Here is a 12,929-nt window from a genome sequence, read left to right as displayed (position 1 = left end):
GATTAAGAATCATCAAATTTCACCCCTTCCTTTTATATAAAAGGCAACAAGCCCAGGAAAGCTGAATATCTTGCCCTGCCACCTAAGAGCTGAGGATGTTCAAAAAGTCTGCTTTCCAACACACTAATTGTGTAAGATAAGGCTTCCTTTATAGACACATGTTATTTTCATAATTACAATTCAAAAAGCACTTTCTAAAGTATTTCTAATTCTTTAGCTATATCAAGTTATGTGGTAACTGGCATATCACAGAATTGCAGAGATCACAGAGGAAGAACCAGACTGGTCAATGAGTCCAAACTACACTTGAAAGAATATTGCTGTACTAAAATTCTTCCGGCAGCCACTATTTTCTGTTAAGACTTCCAATGATGGGGAATACATCACCTCTTGGGATATCCAATTCCCACTTTTGGATAGCTTTAATTATCATAACGTTTCTCCTGATATTGAGTATACATTTATTTCTTTGCAATCTACCTAGTACTTCACATTCCACCATCTAGACCAAAGACAAATCTAATTCCTCTTCCATAAACAGACAAACACTGGAAGATTGTGTCTCTATTGACTCTTGTCTTCTCAAGACTAAATACCCCAGCTTTCTAAGGGATCCTCATATAATATAGACTCAAGTCCTTTAACAATTCTGGCTGCATTTTTTTTTCAGAAGAGATTCTCCAAATTATCAATGTCCTTCATGAAATGTGGTGCCCAGAACTCAACAATAGCACTCCAGATGTGCTGACTGATAATGGAGGACATCAAATAGCCAATCTAACTAGACTATCTGCTCTGCAGCTGAACTTTCTTTCATGTGTTATCTTGCTTAATCAAAATGTGAGCTCCTAGAGAGAGATTATCTAACTTTCTATTTGTTTCTTTAGGGCTTAGTAGGGTGCCTGCCACATAAGCATTTAATAAATGCTTTTTCATTTATTCATTCTCCCACAGATTTCTGTTAGTCAATTAGTCAACAAACATTTTTAAAGTGCTTATTATGTGCCAAGGATTGTACCAAGTTCTAGGGATATAGATGATAAAGGAAAAAAAACATAATCCCTACCCTTACAGAGCTCACCTTCTAATGGCTGAGACAATATGCCAAAAATACATAAAAGATAGATATGGTATAAATTCAAGGTAATAGTGAATGACTGGGGACACTGTTGTTGTATGTCAGTATTAGCATAATACATGGAGAAGAGTAAAGTGTAATAATTAATGGAAAGGGGTCATGTTGTGAGAGGATTTGAGGAAAGCCACCTTTCTACCTTACAATGATCTCTAGCCTTCCCAGCAGAGGCTTTCCAACCCCATTTTTCTCTGTAAGCCTTCCCCATTGACTCTATTCTCTCAGCTTATTATTTTATTTTATACATACATACACACACACACACACACACATAAATAAAAATAGCCCCCTTTCCTCTCCTCAACAATGCAAAATTCTTCAGCACAATTCCTGGCATACAGTAAGGGTTTAGTAAAAGCCCGCTTCCCTCCTTCCTTATTCCTAGCTCGCTCTTTATTCTAGCTCTGATAAAGAGGCAGCCAAAGCGAACTACTCTACATATATTCTGGGATCTTATCCTTTCCAGCAGATTGGCTCTTCCTCTCCAATCTTCCATCTCTCTATATATTGTTTCTTTTTTGGTCTATAAACATGCTCTTGGTCTTCTCACTTAAAAAACTCATAAAAATCTAGTATACCCATAAATTCTTGCTTACATTTCTCTACTTCTCAAAAACTCCTAGAAAAAGTGGTTTGCTTTTATTCCTCTCATTTCCTCCTCCTCTCAGTCATTTTGCAATCATCTGCATTTTGTCTTACAATTTCCTAATTTAACAGCAAATGCTTTCTCAGAGTTAACCATAATCACCTAAACTTAACTTAATACCTAAACTGATGGTCTTCTCTTAGTCTTCTTCCTATCTGACCTTTCTTTTTCATTTGATTGTGATGAATGAAACTTTCTTTTCTCTCTGTGATGCTATTTTCTCATGGTTCTTCTTATTTTGGTCTTTACAGTAATTTCTCATTCATTTTTTCAGCTTCCAAGGAGCTAGTTACCATATTTTTGCATATAACTCTGAAGACTTAGATCTAGGGATTATCTACTCTCCTGAGTTCCAGTCCTGTATTACCAATTTCCTACTGAATATGTTCCAATGAAAAAACAACCTCAAATCTGACATGTTCAAAAAGAAAACTCATTTTTATGCCAAAATCATCTCTCTTCATTCTAGGGAGCCTATTCTCATAATGTATCTCACATTTGGTCCCCTTCTATTTGTAGAATAAATATATTAACATAGTACTTTGCATTTTGGAACAAGTCTGCTAGAAATAAGGGCAGTTACATGGCACAGTAGAGAGAATGCTATCCCTGGAGTCAGGAAGATTCAAATATGGACTCAGACAGTAGCTGACCACGGGCAACTCATTTAACCCTATCTGCTTCAGGTTTGCTCATTTGTAAAATAAACTGGGAAAGGAAATTGCAAACCAATTCAGTATTTTTGCAAAAACAAAGATAACCCCTAAAGGACACAAAAAGTTGGACACAATTGAAATGAATGAATAAAACTGCCAAAAATAATTTTTAAAAAATTAACAATTTAATATCATAGTCATTTCTAACTTAAAGATGTCTGCCTGGCACAATGTTCCTATAATGTCAGATGTCTCCTCCCAAGATTTGAGGTGAGACAAGTAAAAGAATCTTATACAAAGAAAATATTAGGAGATATTAAAATAGAGCTTGGGTTAACATTGAATTAACACAATTGCCTAAATGATAAGTCACTGTTCTAGTCTATTCTGGACTATTCTCCTCAAAGATTGAAAATGAAACTCCTCATCAACTGATATGCCAATTTTTCCTGAACAGAAGACGGATGACTAAGCCAACAGCTTTGGAGAATGGGGAAAGGAAACTTCTCAGAGATCAATAAATAGTCCAATCACTTCAAAACCTGGGAAAAGCAACAAAATAATTGGCACTCTGTTTAAAGTTTAGTTTCTGCTCTTAACCATGTCTCTGAAAAAGGCCTTTTGTTCTCCACCAATTGCCATTTTTTTACACAACAAAATTATCTATTTCTTAATACTTTTAGTTGATCTATAAAGGAAATTTCACCCATATCTACACTCAAATGGCCACTATCATATTTCTGATCTTCCTACCCTCTTGGTCTGGATTACTACAACAGTGTCCTAATTGAATTTCCTGCATTCAACCTTTCTATTCTTCTATGATACTTAATCGGTCATCTTCAGATTTTTGCACAGGCTGTCTGTCCCTCATGTTTTTTAAGATTCTCATTCCTCAACTTAAGGTTCCCTAGTTTCCTTCAAAGCTCAGCTCAAGACCACCTCCTTCATAAGATCTTTTCTGAACTGAGTGGCTAGAGCAGGGGTCCTCAAACTTTTTAAATAGGGGGCCAGTTCACTGTCCCTCAGACTGTTGCAGGGCCGGACTATAGTAAAAACAAAAACTTTGTTTTGTGGGCCTTTAAATAAAGAAACTTCATAGCCCTGGATGAGGGGGATAAACGTCCTCAGCTGCTGCATCTGGCCCGGCCATAGTTTGAGGACTCCTGGGCTAGAGTTTCCTTCCTTCATTATTTATTCATATTTGTCTCCTTCCTCCATTATTTATTCATATTTTGTATACAGTTATAGTGTGTAAACTAAATCACACACACATAACTAATTTAATAAATTAAACAAAAAACTTAAGAGATTTTTACACCAAGATAAAATACTAATATGCAATGAGTCCCCTAGTGCAATCACTTGTTTTATACCATTTGGTTCTGAGCCCATAAGATATTAATAGGTAATATTTAATTTTCCATCAGGAAACATTTTATTACATTGGATATTAAATGTACCTTTGACAAACAGTCCCTTTTCCTAAGTTGCTTAATCTTCATTATAACCCACAGGTTTTCAAAAAGGTTAAAATCAGAAAAGTCCCCAATATATTAAAGCATGCTTATCTTACTCTTAAAAATTTCTTAACTTTTCAGGACTCACTCATACTGGAGTGCAAGGTCATGTTGTAGTATTCCATCTCCATTAGGAAATTTCAGCCATTCCAAAGTAGTTCTGCTTCTCAGTAAAGCAGAGTTTATTATTCCCTCAAAGAAGTCAATTGAGACACAATGGACATATTCAGGCTGCAGTACTGATTTTGGACTTTTCCTATCATCTCATAGCCATTCTTTCAGCCTGAAGTGCTGTCTATATTGGCTGCATAGACTCTTCTAATTGGCCAATTCCTTAATCAGGCCAGTCATGGCTATGTTCCGCTTCAAGCTGTATTTCTGACTTTCTGAACTTTCTAGCCTGGATTCTTTTAATATATCGTTTTCCTCCATTAGAATGTAAGCTCCTATTAGTATTCCTAGCACTTAGCATAATGTCTTTCACACAGTAAGCATTTAATGTTTGCTGACTGACTACAAAGTTCCTTTTTCCAATCCTTAGGATTAGCTTTTTTTTTTTTTTTTTTAAATTTTTATTTAATAATTACTTTATATTGACAGAATCCATGCCAGGGTAATTTTTTTTACAACATTATCCCTTGCACTCATTTCTGTTCCGATTTTTCCCCTCCCTTCCTCCACCCCTACCCCTAGATGGCAAGCAGTCCTATATATGTTGGATATGTTGAAGTATATCCTAGATACAATATATGTTTGCAGAACCGAACAGTTCTCTTGTTGCACAGGGAGAATTGGATTCAGAAGGTATAAATAACCCGGGAAGAAAAACAAAAATGCAGATAGTTCACATTTGTTTCCCAGTGTTCTTTCTTTGGGTGTAGCTGCTTCTGTCCGTCATTTATCAATTGAAACTCAGGTCTCTTTGTCAAAGAAATCCACTTCCATCAAAATATGTCCTCATACAATATCGTTTTTTTTTTTTTTAATTTAGATTACAGTCTCAGCTTTTGAAATTCAGCTCCATTTATCTTTTTTTTTAATTTAATATTTATTTAATAATTACTTTATATTGACACTCGTTTCTGTTCCGATTTTTTTTTTTCCCTCCCTCCCTCCACCCTCTCCCCTAGATGGCAAGCAGTCCTTTATATGTTGGATATGTTGCAGTATATCCTAGATACAATATATGTTTGCAGAACCGAACAGTTCTCTTGTTGCATAGGGAAAATTGGATTCAGAAGGTATAAATAACCCAGGAAGAAAAACAAAAATGCAGATAGTTCACATTCGTTTCCCAGTGTTCTTTCTTTGGGTGTAGCTGCTTTTGTCCATCATTTATCAATTGAAACTCAGGTCTCTTTGTCAAAGAAATCCACTTCCATCAAAATATGTCCTCATACAATATCGTTGTCGAAGTGTATAATGATCTCCTGGTTCTGCTCATTTCACTTAGCATCAGTTCATGTAAGTCTCGCCAGTCCTCTCTGTATTCATCCTGCTGGTCATTTCTTACAGAACAATAATATTCCATAACATTCATATACCACAATTTACCCACCCATTCTCCAATTGATGGGCATCCATTCATTTTCCAGTTTCTAGCCACTACAAACAGGGCTGCTACAAACATTTTGGCACATACAGGCCCCTTTCCCTTCTTTAGTATCTCTTTGGGATATAAGCCCAATAGAAACACTGCTGAATCAAAGGGTATGCACAATTTGATAACTTTTTGGGCATAATTCCAGATTGCTCTCCAGAATGGTTGGATTCGTTCACAACTCCACCAACAATGCATTAGTGTCCCAGTTTTCCCGCATCCCCTCCAACATTCATCATTATTTTTCCCTGTCATCTTAGCCAATCTGACAGGTGTGTAGTGGTATCTCAGAGTTGTCTTAATTTGCATTTCTCTGATCAATAATGATTTGGAACACTCTTTCATATGAGTGGTAATAGTTTCAATTTCATCCTCTGAAAATTGTCTGTTCATATCCTTTGACCATTTATCAATTGGAGAATGGCTTGATTTCTTATAAATTTGAGTCAGTTCTCTATATATTTTGGAAATGAGGCCTTTATCAGAACCTTTAACTGTGAAGATGTTTTCTCAGTTTGTTGCTTCCCTTCTAATCTTGTTTGCATTCGTTCTGTTTGTACAAAGTAATCGAAATTTTCTATTTTGTGATCAGTAATGGTCTCTAGTTCATCTTTGGTCACAAATTTCTTTCTCCTCCACAAGTCTGAGAGATAAACTATCCTGTGTTCCTCTAATTTATTTATAATCTCGTTCTTTATGCCTAGGTCATGGACCCATTTTGATCTTATCTTGGTATATGGTGTTAAGTGTGGGTCCATGCCTAATTTCTGCCATACTAATTTCCAATTATCCCAGCAGTTTTCATCAAATAATGAATTCTTTTCCCAGAAGTTAGGGGCTTTGGGTTTGTCAAACACTAGAATGCTATAGTTGACTATTCTGTCTTGTGAACCTAACCTTTTCCACTGATCCACTAATCTATTTCTTAGCCAATACCAAATGGTTTTGGTGACTGCTGCTTTATAATATAATTTTAGATCAGGTACAGCTAGGCCACCTTCATTTGATTTTTTTTTCATTAATTCCCTTGAGATTCTTGACTTTTTATTGTTCCATATGAATTTTATTGTTATTTTTTCTAGATCATTAAAATATTTTCTTGAAAGTCTGATTGGTATAGCACTAAATAAATAGATTAGTTTAGGGAGTATTGTCATCTTTATTATGTTTGCTCGGCTGATCCAAGAGCAGTTAATATTTTTCCAATTATTTAAATCTGACTTTATTTGTGTGGAGACTTTTTTATAATTTTGCTCATATAATTCCTGACTTTCCTTTGGTAGATAGATTCCCAAATATTTTATGGTATCAACAGTTATTCTGAATGGAATTTCTCTTTGTATCTCTTGCTGTTGGGTTTTGTTGGTGATGTATAAAAATGCTGAGGATTTATGGGGATTTATTTTGTAGCCAGCTACTTTGCTAAAATTATGAATTATTTCTAATAGCTTTTTAGTAGAATCTCTGGGGTTCTCTAGGTATATCATCATATCATCTGCAAAGAGTGATAGTTTGGTTTCCTCATTGCCTACTCTAATTCCTTTAATATCTTTCTCGACTCTTATTGCCGAGGCTAGTGTTTCTAATACGATATTAAATAATAATGGTGATAGTGGGCAACCTTGCTTCACTCCAGATCTTACTGGGAAAGGTTCCAGTTTTTCCCCATTGCATATGATGCTTACTGATGGTTTTAAATATACGCTCCTGACTATTTTAAGGAAAAGTCCATTTATTCCTATGCTCTCAAGTGTTTTTATTAGGAATGGATGTTGGATTTTATCAAATGCTTTTTCTGCATCTATTGAGATGATCATATGGTTTTTGTTTGGTTGGTTATTGATATAGTCAATTATGCTAATAGTTTTCCTAATATTGAACCAGCCCTGCATTCCTGGTATAAATCCTACTTGGTCATAATGTATTATCCTGGGGATGATTTTCTGTAATCTTTTTGCTAATATTTTATTTAAGATTTTAGCATCAATATTCATTAGGGAGATTGGTCTATAATTTTCTTTCTCTGTTTTCAGCCTACCTGGTTTAGGTATCAGTACCACATAAAAGGAGTTTGGTAGGACTCCTTCAATCCCTATTTTTTCAAATAGTTTATTTAGCATTGGAGTTAATTGTTCTTTAAATGTTTGGTAGAATTCACATGTAAATCCATCTGGTCCTGGGGATTTTTTCTTAGGGAGTTGAATGATAGTTTGTTCTATTTCTTTTTCTGAGATGGGACTGTTTAGGATATTTACTTCTTCCTCTGTTAGTTTGGGCAAGCTATATTTTTGGAGGTATTCTTCTATTTCATTTAAGTTGTCGAATTTATTGGCATGAAGTTGGACAAAGTAACTCCTAATTATTGCTCTAATTTCCTCTTCGTTAGTGGCGAGTTCTCCCTTTTCATTTTTAAGACTAACAATTTGATTTTCCTCTTTCCTTTTTTTAATCAGATTTACTAAGGGTCTGTCTATTTTGTTGATTTTTTCATAGAACCAACTCTTAGTTTTATTAATTAATTCAATAGTTTTTTTACTTTCAATTTTATTGATCTCTCCTTTTATTTTTAGAATTTCAAGTTTAGTGTTTGACTGGGGGTTTTTAATTTGTTCCTTTTCTAGCATTTTTAGTTGCAAGCCCAATTCATTGATCTTCTCTTTCTCTATTTTATACAAATAGGCTTCTAGAGATATGAAATTTCCCCTTATTACCGCTTTGGCTGCATCCCATACATTTTGGTATGATGTCTCATCATTATCGTTTTCTTGAGTGAAGTTATTAATTATGTCTATGATTTGCTGTTTCACCCAATCATTCTTTAGTATGAGATTATTTAGTTTCCAATCATTTTTGGTCTACTTCCCCCTGGCTTTTTGTTGAATGTAATTTTCATTGCATCGTGGTCTGAAAAGGATGTATTTACTATTTCTGCCTTACTGCATTTGAGTTTGAGGTTTTTATGTCCTAATATATGGTCAATTTTGTATAGGTTTCATGAACTGCTGAAAAGAAAGTGTATTCCTTTCTGTCTCCATTACATTTTCTCCAGAGATCTATCATATCTAACTTTTCTTGTATTCTATTTACCTCTTTGACTTCTTTCTTATTTATTTTGTGGTTTGATTTATCTAATTCTGAGAGTGCAAGGTTAAGATCTCCCCTATTATAGTTTTACTGTCTATTTCTTCTTGCAGCTCTCTTAATTTCTCTTTTAAGAATTTAGATGCTACCCCACTTGGTGCATATATGTTTAATATAGATAGTGCTTCATTATCCATGCTACCCTTTAGCAAGATATAGTGCCCTTCCTTATCTCTTTTAATTAGATCAATTTTTGCTTTAGCTTGATCTGAGATCAGGATGGCTACCCCTGCTTTTTTGACTTCACCTGAAGCATAGTAGATTTTGCTCCAACCTTTTACCTTTAACCTGCATGTATCTCCCTGCTTCAGGTGTGTTTCCTGTAAACAACATATTGTAGGATTCTGGCTTTTAATCCATTCTGCTGACCGCTTCCTCTTTATGGAGGAGTTTACCCCGTTCACATTTATGGTTAGAATGACCAATTCTATATTACTTGCCATCTTGTTAACCCTGGTTTATGCTTTTCTCCCTTCTTTCCCCTTTACCCCCCTTCCCAGTATTAAGCTTGTGAGCACCACTTGCTTCTCACAGCTCTCCCTTTTTAGTATCCCTCCCCCCGCCTTAGAGTTCCTCCCCCTATCTTACCCCTTTCCCTCCCAGTTTCCATATTCCCTTCCGCTTAGCTTATTCCTTCCCTTTTCACTTTTCCCTTCTCACTTTTCAATGAGGTGGGAGAAGTTTCACCATAGATTGAATATGTCTTAAGATTTTTCACTTAAAGCCAATTCTGAAGGCAGTAAGATACCCACTATATTCATCCCCCTCCATTCTTTCTCTCAGATATAATAGGTTTCCTATGCCTCTTCATGAGATGTACTACCCCCACTTTACCCTTTTTCTGGTACAATGTCCTTTCCACATCAGTTTCTAGAACAAGGTATACATGTATTCTTTATACATCTTTATAGCCGAAATATAGTTCCCAAGATTAATCTTTACCTTTTTAGATTTCTCTTGAGTTCTATATTTGTAGATCAAACTTTTTGTTAATTTCTGGCTTTTTCATCAGAAATAGATGAAATTCGCTTACTTTGTTGAATGTCCATCTTCTTCCCTGGAAAAGATGCTCATTCTCGCTGGGTAAGTTATTTTTGGTTGCATACCAAGTTCCTTAGCCTTTCGGAATATCATATTCCAGGCCCTTCGATCCTTTAATGTGGATGCTGCCAGGTCCTAGGTGATCCTTATTGTGGCTCCTTGATACTTGAATTGGGTTTTTCTAGCTGCTTGCAATATTTTTTCCTTCGTCTGAGGGTTCTGGCATTTGGCCACTATATTCCTTGGTGTTTTGATTTTAGGATCCCTTTCAGTGGGTGATCGATGAATCCTTTCAATGTTTATTTTTTCCTCTGTTCCTATGACTTCTGGGCAGTTCTCTTTGATAATTTCCTGGAAAATAGTGTCTAGGCTCTTTTTTTCATCATGTTTTTCTGGGAGTCCAATGATTCTCAGATTGTCTCTCCTGGATCTGTTTTCCAGGTCTGTAGTCTTCTCCAGAAGGTATTTTACATTCTTTTCCATTGTTTGATTTTTTTGGATTTGCTTGACTGATTCTTCTTGTCTCCTCGAGTCACTCAATTCCACTTGTTCAATTCTGATTTTCAGTGAAGTATTTTCTTCACTCACTTTTTAAAAATCTTTTTCTAATTGTCCCATTGAGTTCTTTTATTCTGTGGAATTTTTTTCCATTTTGCCAATTTTGTTTTTTAGAGAGCTATTTTCTGTTTCCAGTTCACCAATCCTATTTTTCAAGGATTTTATTTCTTTATCCACTCTCTCTTTAACTGACTTCTCCAGGCTCTTTTCCCAAGCCTCCCTCTCCTTTTGCCAAGCCTCCCTCTGCTTTCCCCATTTTTCTTCTAGCTCCCTTGTGAGAGCCTTTTTAATTTCCTCCATGAGATTCATCTGTGTTGAGGAACAGATGATCTCCTCCTTTGGGGATTCACCTGGGGACTGCCTGTTTTTAGTCTCCTCAGGATTTAGAGTCTGCTCTCTATCTGTATAGAAGCTGTCAAGGGTTAAAGTCCTCTTCAGTTTCTTGCTCATTCTGTCTAATAATCAAAGACAAACTAGCAAAGAAAAAAAGAAAAAACTGGACGCTTTCTCTGGGGGAGGGGCTGGGTGGTGTTACCGAGCTTCCTCTACAGACTGCAGGGGGCAGCAGTGAGGCACTAGCCTGACTGTGCTGCGCTTGCGCTCTGAGATCCCAGAGCATGCTGAGTCCCTGTGGGGGGGAAGAGGGGGGCGGCCAGGTCCTGGGAGACTCCAGCTGTTTGGGGTTGTGTTCTTCAGCCCCGGTGTTTTTAGCTTCTCTGCTGGGCTGCTGACTTGCTGCCGGAGCAAAGTATCCAAACCTGTAGCGAAGCTCTCCCCGCAGAGACGGCTGCGATCACTCCCCACCCCCTCTCCAGTCTGCTCCCGTGCTCTCACTGCCGCTGCCCGCCGCCTGCGCCCGATCTAAAACCGCCCCAGCCCTCCAGTAAAGACAGACCTTTCTTGGCAGATCTCAAGGATGGCTTCTCTTGGTAACTATTTGTGGGTTTTTATTTCAGTCAAGCATTAATTCAGAGGCTTGTAATGAAATGGATAGTGAGAGAAAGCATGGAGCTTACACAGCTGTGTGCCTCCTCTCCGCCATCTTAACCGGAAGTCCAGGATTAGCTTTTTTACTGTCCTGCACGTGACAAACTTTTTTTTATCCTTAGCAATTATTAGCAGCTATTAAAAAGATAAATTGATATCACTGTTTTTCTAACTTTGAAAAGCATTTAAGATACTATAAAGGAATTAATAACATCTTCCATCTTCTAGATGTCTGAGGATTAATTAAATTGTTTCATAATAACAGTTTATCAATTCCTGTCACTGTTTTTCATTTCCAACCACATTTTCGTTTGTTCTTCTGTGCAACTGATTTTTATTTTACTATGGATTTAAGTGATTCTTGAAAAGCTAGTGCAAACATATTTAACATATATAGGACTGCTTGCCATCTTGGGGGGGGGGGGGAGGAGGGAGGGCGGGGAAAAAACGAAACATAAGTGATTGCAAGGGATAATGTTGTGTAAAAATTATCCTGGCATGGATTCTGTCAATACAAAGTTATTATTAAATAAAATAAAATTTAAAAAAAAAAAAAAAAAAAAAGAAAAGCTAGTGCAATATCTATAACAGTCAATGAAATTACAATTTTTTCACATGCTCACAGAGTAGAAACCATTCTTAAAAATAAAGGAATTAAAAGTAAAACAAAACAAAACAATGAAACAAGTATGTATGGCACAGAATCTAGCAATCCAATGTTCAAATGACAGAAACCTAATTAAATTTGGGGAAACTTAAGTTTCATCTGGTTAAGTCTGGACATTCTGAACCAGTCTAGTATCAGCAGAAATACACAGATAATGATATCAAAAATTTAATAATGTAAAAATAATTACTGTTCTCAATAATTTTTGCATACCATTTCATATATCTACATCTTTCTTCTCATAGAAGATATATTACTTGAGTGCTGGAATTTATGTCCCTGTATCAATATTATCTAGTACACAGTGGTGGGCACATAAAATGTGTTTAAAAAATGCTTTATGGACTCTGGTTATACTACAGGACAGTACAGCGGGATCCTTAAAAAATCAAATGGATTTATGATTTCTTAGATTTGTACATTACCTCTAACAATCATCTTGTTCATGTGCTCTAGTGGTTAATTTTCCTAAAACCTGTAATCTACATTAAGATAAACATAGATTTTATTTGCTTTTCTAACTGCTCTATTATACTACTGATTTATATTGGACTTTTTGAAATCTGATAAGATTCCTACATCTTTTTCAAATAAAATGAAGTTGTTATCTTGATTTTTTGAACTTTTATTTTTTGATTTTATACTTATTTTTTATTTTATACTTATTCCTATTGTATTTTAATTTTAATTTCATTAGATTCAATCCATTGTTTTAACCTGCAGAATCTTTTCTGGCTCCTAATTCTAACAGAGGGTCACACGATCAAAAATTTAGGTCTGGTAGGGACCTTAGTGGTTAGCTAATCCATTTCCTACATTTTATAAATAAGGAAAGTTAGGCCTCCAGTCACCAAAAATATCTGATGCCAAATTCAGCAGTTGTTCCATTCGACTACAATATCTCTTCATAATTGTTTAAATTAACTTTGTGAGTAGTAGCCTTAACAGACTGATTTGTCTGTAATGTATGTAACAACA

The 12,929-nt window shown here is 35.8% G+C and overlaps 1 protein-coding gene across 1 annotated transcript in view; it reads right to left on the bottom strand.

Moving 5' to 3' along the window:
- ESF1 (ESF1 nucleolar pre-rRNA processing protein homolog) overlaps positions 1 to 12,929 on the bottom strand; it is a 95,207-nt gene that overhangs the window by 12,257 nt on the left and 70,021 nt on the right. The gene's annotated exons all lie outside the window — the stretch shown is intronic.

This window comes from Antechinus flavipes, chromosome 2, assembly GCF_016432865.1.
Source record: "Antechinus flavipes isolate AdamAnt ecotype Samford, QLD, Australia chromosome 2, AdamAnt_v2, whole genome shotgun sequence".
NCBI classification, from domain to species: Eukaryota; Metazoa; Chordata; class Mammalia; order Dasyuromorphia; family Dasyuridae; genus Antechinus; species Antechinus flavipes.
Note: the sequence above shows the minus strand (reverse complement) of the source record. Positions and strands in the feature narration are given on the sequence as shown.